We start from the raw sequence: 12250 nt of genomic DNA, 5'->3' as shown, positions 1-12250 counted from the left end.
AGGGCACCACTCTGTCGGGTCCACCGCCGGCCGACCCGAACAGCCCTAGCCTTGTTCCTTTCGGTGGGCGAGCGAATGGCCTGGGATTCCTCTTTCCCTCCTGCCCCCTTTAGAAGGAGATGGGGGAAGAGAGCCGTGAAGAGAGGTGAGCACACCGCCAGCCCCAAAAACAGCCCCGTTAAAGGACACTCAGACGCAGCGGGGGTTCTGTCGAGCAGTTCCGTTTATTAGCACACAAGCACTTGCTTTTAAAGGCAAATGGGGAAGGCAGGTTTTTTACATCAATCAGCTTAAGGGTCCTGTCTCAATGCCTATCTATTGCAATCACGCAGTGTTCACAAGTGCAGCCAATTAAGGGCTAAGGCAAGTTTCCCACAGACACTCCCACCCTACTTCCTCCCGGTGCTGTCTTAGGCTGCCACGTTAATCCACTTGTAATGTCACTTAAGGTGGCATTAGTTTTTAAAGCCCAACAGAGAACGTTCAAAAACTACTCTTCTAGGTATTTTGAAATATACAATACAATATAGTTAACTCTAGTAGTACTGCTATGCAATTGAACATCAAAACTTATTCCTCCTATTTAACTGTGGCTTTGCACCTAACCAATCTCTCACCATCGACCCCTTCCCACCCACCCTCCTCATCCTCTGGTAACCACCATTCTAACTCTTCAGTTCTGTGATGGCTGAGGTAGGGGTACAGAGGTTAGTCCTTGCCTCAACATCCACAGGCTGAAGTGGTTTATAGGGTATTTAAAGAAAAAGTACTTTGGTTTTTGTTTTTTGCTTTTTGCTTTTATTTCCCTTTTGGGGAGCCAGACATTTAAGAGAATCTTTGTCAGGTTACTGGCTGATCTCAGTGATAACAGAACAGAAACTTCAGTGACCACACACAATAAGGAATACACACTTTGCAAAAATAGTTTGCAAAAGTCACAAACAGATGGCTCCAGCCTTCAGGAAACGAGATTCAGCAATCCCTGAAGAAAGAGAGAATTAGATTTCCAGAGTTATCACAATATACTTAAAATGTCCAATTCTCAAAAAACAATTACAAAACATACAAATAAACAAGAAAGTATGGCCCAACCTCAGGAAAAAAAGAATTTGACAGAAACTATCCCAGAGGAAGCCCAGACATTGGAATTACTAGTCAAAGATACTAAATCAACTGTCTTAAATATGTTCAATGAACCATGGACAAAGAATTAAAGGAAATCTGGAAAATAGTGTATTAAAAAATGAGAATATCAATAAAAAGAAATTAGAACAGTACCTGAATAGACATTTCTCCAAAGAATATGTACAAATGGCCAATAAAGACATGAAAAGATGCTCAACATCATTAGTCATTAGGGAAATGCAAATCAAAACCACAATTATGGTCATCTTTTAAAAAAAAAACAGTCATCTTTTTTTCTTTTTTAAAGATGACCAGTAAGGGGATCTTAACCTTTTTTTTTTTTTTTTTTTTTTTTTCAAAAGATGACCGTTAAGGGGATCTTAACCCTTGACTTGGTGTTGTCAGCACCACGCTCACCCAGTGAGCAACCGGCCATCCCTATATGGGATCCGAACCCATGGCTTTGGTGTTATCAGCACCACACTCTCCCGAGTGAGCCACGGGCCGGCCCGGATCTTAACCTTTGACTTGGTGTTGGCAGCACCAGACTCTCCCAAGTGAGCTAACCAGCCATCCTTATACAGGGATTCAAACCCATGGCCTTGGTGTTATCAGCACCACACTCTCCCAAGTGAGCCACGGGCAGGCCCATACAGTCATCTTTAAAAAAACAAACAAACCAGAATTAGATGCCACTTCACATGCATTAGGATGGCTATGATTAAAAAAAAAAAAAAGAAAATAGGGGCTGGCAGGTTAGCTCAGTTGGTTAGAGTGCAGCCTTATAACATCAAAGTCATGGGTTTGGATCCATGTACTGGCCAGCCACCAAAAAAATAAAAAGGAAAATAGTAAGTGTTAGTAAGATTGTGGAGAAATTGGAACCCTTGTGCATTACTGGTGAGAATGTAAAATGGTTGCAGCCACTGTGGAAAACAAAATGTTAAACATAGACTTACCATATGATCCAGCAATTCTACTTCTAGGTATATACCCCCAAAAATTAAAAGCAGGGACTCATATATTTGTACATAGCAGTATTATTTACAATAGCCACATGTAGAAATAACCCAGGTGTCTATCAATAGATGAATGGATAAACAAAATGTGGTATATTCATACAACAGAGTAACATCTAGCCATTAAAAGGAATAAAATTCTGGGTTGGCTGGTTAGCTCTGTTGGTTAGATATCGTGCTGATAACCCCACAGACTGGGATTCGATCCCTGTACCAGCCTGCCCAAATAAATAAATAAAATGTCCTGGAGGATTTATCTTTTTTTAAAAAAAGGAATAAAATTCTGATACATGCTACAACATGGATGAACCTCGAAAACATTATGCTAAGTGAACTAAGCCAGACACAAAAGGACAAATAATGTACGATTCCACTTATATGAGGTATCTAGAATACAGAAATTCATAGAGGAAGTAGTACTTAATACCACTGAATTGTACACTTAAAGTGGTTAAAACGGTAAATTTTATGTTATGTATATTTTGACACACACCCAAAGAAAAATACAAAAAGAAAAAGAAAGTCAAAATCCAAATGAGAAACTCAGAAAATATACTTCTTTTTTTTTTTTTTTTTTTTTTGGCAGCTGGCCGGCACAGGGATCTGAACCCTGGCCCTTGGTGTTACTACTCCGTGCTCTAACCAACTGGGCTAATTGGCCAGCACCCAGAAAAAATATTTCAACCCATTGATAACAGTCTTTCTTAGGATTTTCCTAAGAATTTTCTTAGTATACAGAAAGCTTTTACAAAGCAATTAGAAAAAGGTAAATAAGGGCTGGCTGGTTAGCTCAGTTGATAAGAGTATGGGGCTGATAATACCAAGGTCCAGGATTCAATCCCTGTACCAGCCAGCTGTCAAAAAAAAAAGAGAAATAGAAAACTTGACAAAGGTTATGAATGGTACACATATATACATATGAAATACATACGGCTTTTAAGCATTTTTTTAAAAAATCTTAATCTTATGATAAAGAGATTGCAAGTTAAAGTACGATGAGACACTACTTTTTTCCTATAAAAATGGCAACATTAGAAAGTTTGATAATACAGTGTTTTGGCAAGGACGTGGAGAAACAGACACTCTCATATTTTGTTGTTAGACTATAAATTAGTATAACTTTTTGGAAGGCAACTTATCAAAAAATTTTTTAAGTACATATTCCTTTTTTTATCAGTAAGTAACAGAAAACCCAACTCCAATAGGCTTAAACAATAAAGAGGATTTATTGGCTCATACAACTGCAAATTCCAGGAGATGAACAGGCTCTGTGATTGGTTTGATTCTGGAGACAACAGTATCATCGAGGACCTAATTTCCCTTCCATCTGTCAGTTCAGCCTTCCAAAGTGTGAGCTTCATCCTTAATTTGACTCCCTTCTTAGTAGCAAAAGGGCTGCAGCATTTGAAGGCTTCACATCAGCCACACCACACTGTCCAAAAGAGGAGACAAAGCTGGCTTCTGGTATCTCAGAACAAAAAACAAAAAACCTTATTTCCCCAAATACTTCAGCAATTTTTTTTTTCTTTTTTTGCAGCTGGCTGGAACGGAGATCAGAACTCATGACCTCGGTGTTATAAGGCTGTGTTCTAACCAACTGAACTAACCAGCCAGCTAGCAATACCTCCTAACATTTCATTGACTTGAATTGGGTCACTGGCCCATTCCTGAATAATCCCCTTGACCAGGACAATGGCATGCATTGATCGGCTAAGTCTGTGTTGCCTCAACCAATCACTGAGGCATGGAGGATGGGCTTACCCTGATTGGGTTACACCCAAAGTGCACCCCTCTAGAAGCTGAGGGTGAGATCAATCCCCCGCTCCAAATTTTATGACTACTAAACAATGGGGAAGATATGGAATGGATGTTGGGCAGGGAATCACATTGGCCACTATATACTTTGATCTAGCAACTATACTTCTAGGAATTTATCCTACAGCTATACTGGCACATGCACACAAATAAGTATGTTCCAGGATATTGTTTGTAATAACGGGATATTGGAAACAACCGAAATACGAAGGACTGGTTAAATAAATTATGATATAGCCATAACACTAATAAGGCAGCCATATATGTATTGATATGACACAATCTCAAAGATATATTAAGTGAAAAAAGCAGAGTGAATAATAACCTGCTACCGTTTCTGAAAAAAAAAGGGGGGGGGAGATGGATATATAGATATACGAGGGTATTTCAAAAAGTTCGTGGAAAAATGGAATTAAAATATGAGGGTCTGGCAGACTAGCTCAGTTGGTTTGAGAGTGGTACTGATAACACCAAGGTCCAGGGTTTGATCCCTGTACTGGCCAGCTGCCAAAATGATAAAGAAAGAAAGAAAGAACGTGAATCTGTCCATGAATTTTTTTTTTTTTTTGGTGTGGCTGGCGGGTACAGGGATCCAAACCCTTTGACCTTGGTGTTATAATACTGTAGTCTAACCAACTGATCCATGAACTTTTTGAAGATCCCTCATAGATATATTTTTAAGTGGAAAAAAAAAGATAAAAAAGATTTTATAAAAATAAGATATTTTAAGTGAAAAAAGAAAATAATCTTATGTTTTCATCAATAACCAAGACCAGATAGAGATATCCAAACACATGTGCATGTATACACATATACACCCATATGTACTTACATATGCATGATTTGCCTAGGATATATCTGGAAGATACACAAGAAACTGGCAATGGTGGTTGTCTCTGGAAAGGGAACCAGAGGAAATAAGGAATAGGAGTAAGAGAGTAGGGATAATATATAACTTTCATTGTATATCCTTTTATATTGCTTGAATTTTTTTTTTTTTTTTTTTGTCTTTTTCGTGACTGGCACTCAGCCAGTGAGTGCACCGGCCATTCCTATATAGGATCCAAACCCGCGGCGGGAGCGTCGCTGCACTCCCAGCGCTGCACTCTCCCGAGTGCGCCACAGGGTCGGCCCCTTGCTTGAATTTTTTAATCACGTGCATGTATTTTCAGTTAAGAAACAAAAATATGTTAAAATTATAGTTTACTTTTTTTTTCTTTTTGGCAGCTGGCCAATACATAAAATTATAGGTTTCTAATTTTTACCTGTCAGATTGGCAAAGATAAAAATATTTGTTAATAGTTGGCAAGGATGTTTGGAAACAGACCCTAATATATATTATTGGTGAGTGTATTAGTCCTTTTTGTATTGCTATAACAGAATACCGGAGACTGGGTAATTTATAGAGAAGAGAGGTTTATTAGGCTTATGATTCTGGGACAGCTGCATCTGGCATGGGCCTCAGACTGCTTCTACTCATGGCAGAAAGTGGCAGGCAGCTGGCGGGTACAAGCAGATCACATGGCGAGAGGAAGCAAGAGAGAGAGAGAAGGTGCCAGGGTCTTTTTAAGTAACGAGCTCTCGCGGGAACTAATAGAGTGAGAACTCACTCATTAATCCGCCCTCCCCCAGGGAGAGCATTAATCCATTCATGAGGGATCCACCCCCATGACTCAATCAGTTTCCAGCACTGCCACATTGGAGATCAAATTTCCACATGAGTTTTGGAGGGGACAACACATCCAAACTCCATCAGTGAGTGCGTAAATTAATATACCGTCTTTGGAGGGCAATTTGGCAATATCTATTAAAACTAATAATGCACATACTCTTTCATCAAGCACTTACACACCTAAGATTTTATCCTACTGATATATTTACACATATGAGGTTACTTCAAAAAGTTGGTGGAAAAATAGAATTAAAAGGTAATACGAATCTTTCCATGAACTTTTTGAAGATTAGCAAAGATGTATGAACAAACATATGCACTAAAGTAGTGTTTGTACTAACAAAACACTGAAAACAACTTAAATATCCATCCACGGAGGATTGATTAACTAAATTATGGTATAGTTATAAAGTGAGAGTTAACTTTAAGAAGAATAAGGTAGAATTCTACACAGCAATGAAAAAGATCAAACTACTAATATATTCAACATAGACCAAGCTCACAGACAATGTTGAATGAAAGAAGTCAAATGCAAAAGCGTGAGTTATGCATCCATGGATTCAACCAACCACAGATTTAAAATATTCAGGAAAAACAAACAGAAATTTTAAAAAGAAAAAGAAAATATTCAGAAAAAAAAAAAAATTCACGAAGTTCCAAAAAGCAAAACTTCAATTTGCCACAGGCCGAGTACTACATTTAATGCACACAAGTGATGCATGGTCGTTGTAATAGGTATTATAATTAATCTAGAGATGATTTAAGATATATGCATAGGTTTTATAAAAATACTACACCATTTTATATCGGGAACTTGAACATCAGAGGATTTTGGTATCTGGCGGGGTCCTGGAATCAATCTCCTATTGATACCGAGATACAATTAGTACTGTGTATGATTCCATTTATATAAAATTTAAATAAAGGCAAAACTAATCTGTAATTATAGAGGTCAGAATGTGGATAATCTTGGGAGTGGATAATGCCTGAGAGAGGGAGCACAAGGAGCCAGCCTTCCGTGGTGCTGGAAATATTCTGTATTTTGATCTGGGGGAGGTTACATAGGTACATACATATTTAAAGATGTATACTTAAGATCTGTGCATTTTACCAAATGTTAAGTTATACTTCAATAAATGAAAAAAGAAAAGGAATGAGGTAGACTATGTACTGATATGGAATGGATTTCAAGATACATATACATATATATATATTTTTTTTTAATGTTTTTATTTTTGTGTATGTGGCAGCTGGCTGGTACAGGGATCAAACTGAGCCAACTGAGCTAACCAGCCATAACTGACCAGCCTCAAGATTTTATATGTGTATATATGCATATATATATATTCCCCCCCCCCCCCAGCTGGCCGGCAGTACAGGGATCCGAACCCTAGACCTTGGTGTTACAACACTGTGCTCTAACTACGTCAGCTACCAGCCAGCCCCCCTCAAGATATATTTTTAAGTGCGTGTATATATATGTATATGTCTATCCAAACATTCGTCTACGGCCATACCACCCTGAATGTGCCCAATGTCATCTGATCTTGGAAGCTAGGCAGGGTCAGACCCAGTTAGTACTTGGATGGGAGAGCACCTGGGAATACTGGATGCTGTAGATTTTTTTAAAAAACAAAAACACACACACATATATGGTGCACTGTCAATAAAGTATAGGAAACAGTCAATGGAAACAATGAAAAACCACAACTCCACTCGGGTAAGTACTGGAGCAGACCCTGCTCTGAGATCATCTGATTCCTGGTGGCCTATAGCCTAGTTTTAAAGGTCCCATGCCTATAGATGATGTCTAATTGGAGTTCACGTGACAAACGGAGAAAACAATAGAGTGGCATATTTGAAGAGAACATAGCTGAGAATTCATGAAAGATGCCAATCTTCAAGATTCAGGAATCCAAACAGGAGGAAAAAAAAGAAAAAAGAAAGAAATCCTCACCCAGACACATTGTAGTGAAACTTCAGAACATTGAAGAAAATATCCTAAAACGAGTAAGAGACTTTGTATCTACTTATGAAAGTACACAACATGGGGCTGGCCAGTTATCTCAGTTGGTTAGAGCATGGTGCTGATAACACCAAGGTCCAGGGTTTGATTCTTGTACCGGCTAGCCCCCCCACCCCCCAAAACATGGAAATGTACAACACTACCTATGAAATATTCTTGCCCCCAAAAAACCCTGAAGCTAGCATCTAAATCTAATCAATATTCAGGAAATACAGGAAACAGAAGAACACCACCTCAGGGATGCAACCACTCAAAGCTGTATAGGACAAACCACCCAGTTTCTTCAACAACAAAATCCCACAGGAGAAAAAAGGGGGGGTGTGGAGATGGAAAGGGCACCTATCGATTAAGAGATTTAAGAAACATATCAACCAATTGCAGTGTGTAGTACTTATTTGAATTCTGATTCAACCAAACTAAAAAACACAAACGTTTATGATCAGTGCAGCCTTGTAACACCAAGGTCAAGGGTTCAGATCCCCACACCAGGCAGCTGCCAAAAAAAATTAGGAGGTAATAGGGAAAATTTGAACAGTTATTGTATATTCGATGACATTAAAGAACTGTTTTTTTTTTAGAAGTGGTAGTTTTGTTGTAATGTTTGAAAAGAGTCCCTATATTTTATAGACACATACCAAAATATTTATAGATGAAATGAAATATGATGTCTGATATTTGCTTCGGAGTAACCTTGGTGTGTGGGTGAGGGAGCGGGGGTTAGGGGGATATAGATGAAACAAGATTGGACATGAGTTAATAACCACTGAATCCAGGTGGCAGGTACACAGGAATTCAGTGTACGATTCTCTTTTTACTTTTTTTGGGGGGGGGGGGAGCAGCTGGCCAGTACAGGGATCTGAACCCTTGACCTTGGTGTTACCAGCACCATGCTCTCCCAAGTGAACTAACCTGCCAGCCGCTATTCTCTTACTTTCATATGTTTGAAATTTTCCATCCTAAAAAGTAGGGGGAAAAGTGCCAAAGAGACAGATTACCTACAAAAAAATGACTGACAGACTGACTTACCAACAAAAAATCAGGGTTGAGAACAGTGCATATAGTATGCTATCATTTGTGCAAAAAAAATAACATATTCACATATATACTTATATTTGCATCAATTTATCTCTGGTAGGACACATAGAAATGAACAGGAATTGCCTCTCAGTAAGAGAACTTGGAAACTGGGGAATAGAGATGGGCAACTCTTCACATATTCTTTTGTACTAGTTGAATTTTTACCTAATGCTTGTAGTGCCTTAAAAACATTTTCTCAGCAGGCCAGACACAGAATAATTTCATAACTCGATCAGGAATGTCTATGATAAAATCACTGCAATCATCATATCCATTAGTGAAATACTTTTTTTTTTTTTTTTTTTTTTTTAAAAAGATGACCGGTAAGGGGATCTTAACCCTTGACTTGGTGTTGTGAGCACCACGCTCAGCCAGTGAGCGAACCGGCCATCCGTATATGGGATCCGAACCCGGGGCCTTGGTGTTATCAGCACCGTACTCTCCCGAGTGAGCCACGGGCCGGCCCTTAGTGAAATACTTTTAAATACTCTCCTTAAAAGTCAGAGCAAGACAGGAATATTCATGTGTTTCACAACTATTAGTATTGCTCTGCAGGTTCTAGTCAAAATATTAAGACAAAAGAAGATAAAAAGTTGAAAATGTTATAAAGGAAGAGTCATATATCCTTGTTTACATGATATACAGACAATCTAAAAGAATCAACTGAGACACTACTAGAAAACAGAAAAAGAGGCTGGCTTGTTAGCTCACTTGGTTAGAGCGTAGCCTTATAACTCCACGGTCACAGGTTCAGATCCCTGTACTGGCCAGCTGCAAAAAAAAAAAAAAAGAATTGATGAGGGTATTGGGGAAACTGGTACCACTGGGTGACCATGAAAATTGGAACAGCCTTTGTGGAGGGAAATTGAGCAATAGCTATTAACATTTTAGATGTGGAAGGATGTATGTATATACCTTGTTTTCCAGAAATCTCACTTCTGGGAATCTATCCTCAAGAAATATTAGCACAAATGCTCAAAGATACATGTACTATGATTTTCATTGCTGCATAATTTGTAGTGACAAAAAATTACATAAAACAACATAAGTGTCCATCAACAGGGGTTAGTTAAACTATGGCACATCCATACAATAAAGTACTATGCAGCACAAGAAAGAATGTCAGAGATCTATACATACTGACAGAAATATCTTCAAGGACTATGTAAGTAATACATAAGTGATATGTAATATAAGTAATATATAATTATAATAAGTATGATTATAATTATATAAATAATATATAAATATATATTATATAATAAAATATAAATAATATAAATATAATTATAATTATAAGTCATATATAAGTAATATATATAAGTGATATATTTAATGATTATAGAAGACACAGCACATTACTATAGAATAATTCCAAATTGTCCAGAAAAAAAAAAGTTCTCCATATGTGTGTACGTATCATGTCAGACTTTTTCTATGCCTCTACATATTATATGACAATATATATTTGCAACTGTGTAAAAAAATGTGTGGAAGGATATACACCAAACTGCTAACAGTAAGTTCCTCTGAGGAATAAATTGGAGGGTTCAAGTCTTTTATTTTTCATTTTATTTACTTCTGCAAATTTGTTGCATTTTATTTGTTTTTGTTTTTTGTTTTTGGCAGCTGGCCAGTACAGGGATCAAACCCTGGACCTTGATGTTATCAGCACCACGCTCTAACCAACTGAGTAAACTGGCCAGCCCTATTTGTTGTATTTTAGAGATGAAGGAAGCTCATACCAGAATGTTGAATATTTAAGTGTCACATTGATGCAGGTGATACTCAAACGTATCTTCAATGCTGACCTTTCTCACGAACTCCAATTTTGCATTTACAATGAACTGCCTGCTGGCATTTCCACTTGTATGCTCTGACATTATTTCAAACTCATATCTAAAATAAAATTCATTATCAAAATAATATTTAAATAATATTAGTTCCAGTTTATGGTTTTCCTATTTTTGTTACAAGCACTAGCCTTCTACTTGTTACTTAAGTTTGAAGTCTTGGAGTCATCTTATACCCTTCCCTCCCCATCAGAAAAAAAATCATCAAGTCCAGGGTTTTCTTCTTTTAAAATAATATTTTAGGGGGGGGGAAGAAGATATAACAACCACAATTACTTGAAGTTGATACGACAAGCAAACAGAAAGGACATTGTTGGGGGGGAGGGAGAAGGGAGGGAGGTTTTGGTGATGGGGAGCAATAATCAGCCACAATGTATATCGACAAAATAAAATAAAAATAATAATAATAATAATATTTTAAAGTATATGTCCTGAAACAATAAAACTCCTTAAAGAAAACATACAGGAAACACTTCAGGAAGTTAGACTGGGTACACCCTTTATGAATATGACCCCCAAAGCACAGGCAACCAAAGGAAAAATAAACAAATGGGATTATATCAAACTAAAAAGCTTCTGCACAGCAAAAGAAACAGTTAACAGAGTGAAAAGAAAGCCAAAAGAGTGGGAGAAAATATTTGCAAAACATACATCTGACAAAGGATTAATATCCAGAAAATACGAGGAACTCAACAGCAAAAAAACAAGTAACCTAACTAAAAAATGGGCAAAGAAGCTGAGTAAGCATTTCTCAAAGGAAGATACACAAATGGCCAACAGACACATGAAAAAATCCTCAACATCACTCAGCACTCAGGAAATGCAAATCACAACAACTTTGAGATACCATCTCACTCCAGTTAGGACAACTAATATCCAAAAGACTGAGAATGATAAATACTAACAAGGATGCGGAGAAAAAGGAACCCTCCTAAACTGTTGGTGGGACTGCAAAATGGCGCAGCCTTTATGGAAAATGATATGGAGGTTCCTCAAACAATTACAGATAGACCTACCATTTGATCCAGCTATTCCACTGCTGGGTATATACCCACAGGAATGGAAATCATCATGTCGAAGGGATATCTGTACTCCCATGTTTATTGCAGCACTATTTACAATAGCCAAGAGTTGGAACCAGCCTAAATGCCCATCATTGGATGAATGGATAAGGAAAATGTGCTATATCTATACAATGGAATACTAATGTTTTCACTTATTTGTGGGAGCTAATAAAAATAAATAAATATACAAACAAATAAACGGTGGGGGGAGGGAAAGAAGACACAAAAATCACAACAGTTCCTTGAACTTGTTAAGACAAGTGAACAAATATAATGTTGATGGGGGCAGGGGGGAGAGGGAAAGGGGAAAAGGAGGAATTGGTAAAGGGACACGAAAATCATCCACGTTGTATACTGATAAATTAAAATTTAAAAAAATAATATTTTGCATGTCCTTTTTCTATCCATTCTTTGCCACTCCAATTCAGGTCCTTCATTCAACAAATATATATATATATATATATATATATTTTTTTTTTTTTTTTTTTTTTTTTTTTAATCAAAGATGACCGGTAAGGGGATCTTAACCCTTGACTTGGTGGTGTCGGCACCATGCTCACCCAGTGAACTAACCAGCCATCCCTATATGGGATCCGAAC

The 12250-nt window shown here is 37.6% G+C and overlaps 1 pseudogene; it reads left to right on the top strand.

Moving 5' to 3' along the window:
• Positions 1-7134: 7134 nt before the first annotated feature.
• LOC134368882 (5S ribosomal RNA) lies at positions 7135-7253 on the top strand (annotated as a pseudogene).
• The last annotated feature ends 4997 nt before the right edge of the window (positions 7254-12250 follow it).

This window comes from Cynocephalus volans, chromosome X, assembly GCF_027409185.1.
Source record: "Cynocephalus volans isolate mCynVol1 chromosome X, mCynVol1.pri, whole genome shotgun sequence".
NCBI lineage: Eukaryota > Metazoa > Chordata > Mammalia > Dermoptera > Cynocephalidae > Cynocephalus > Cynocephalus volans.
Note: the sequence above shows the minus strand (reverse complement) of the source record. Positions and strands in the feature narration are given on the sequence as shown.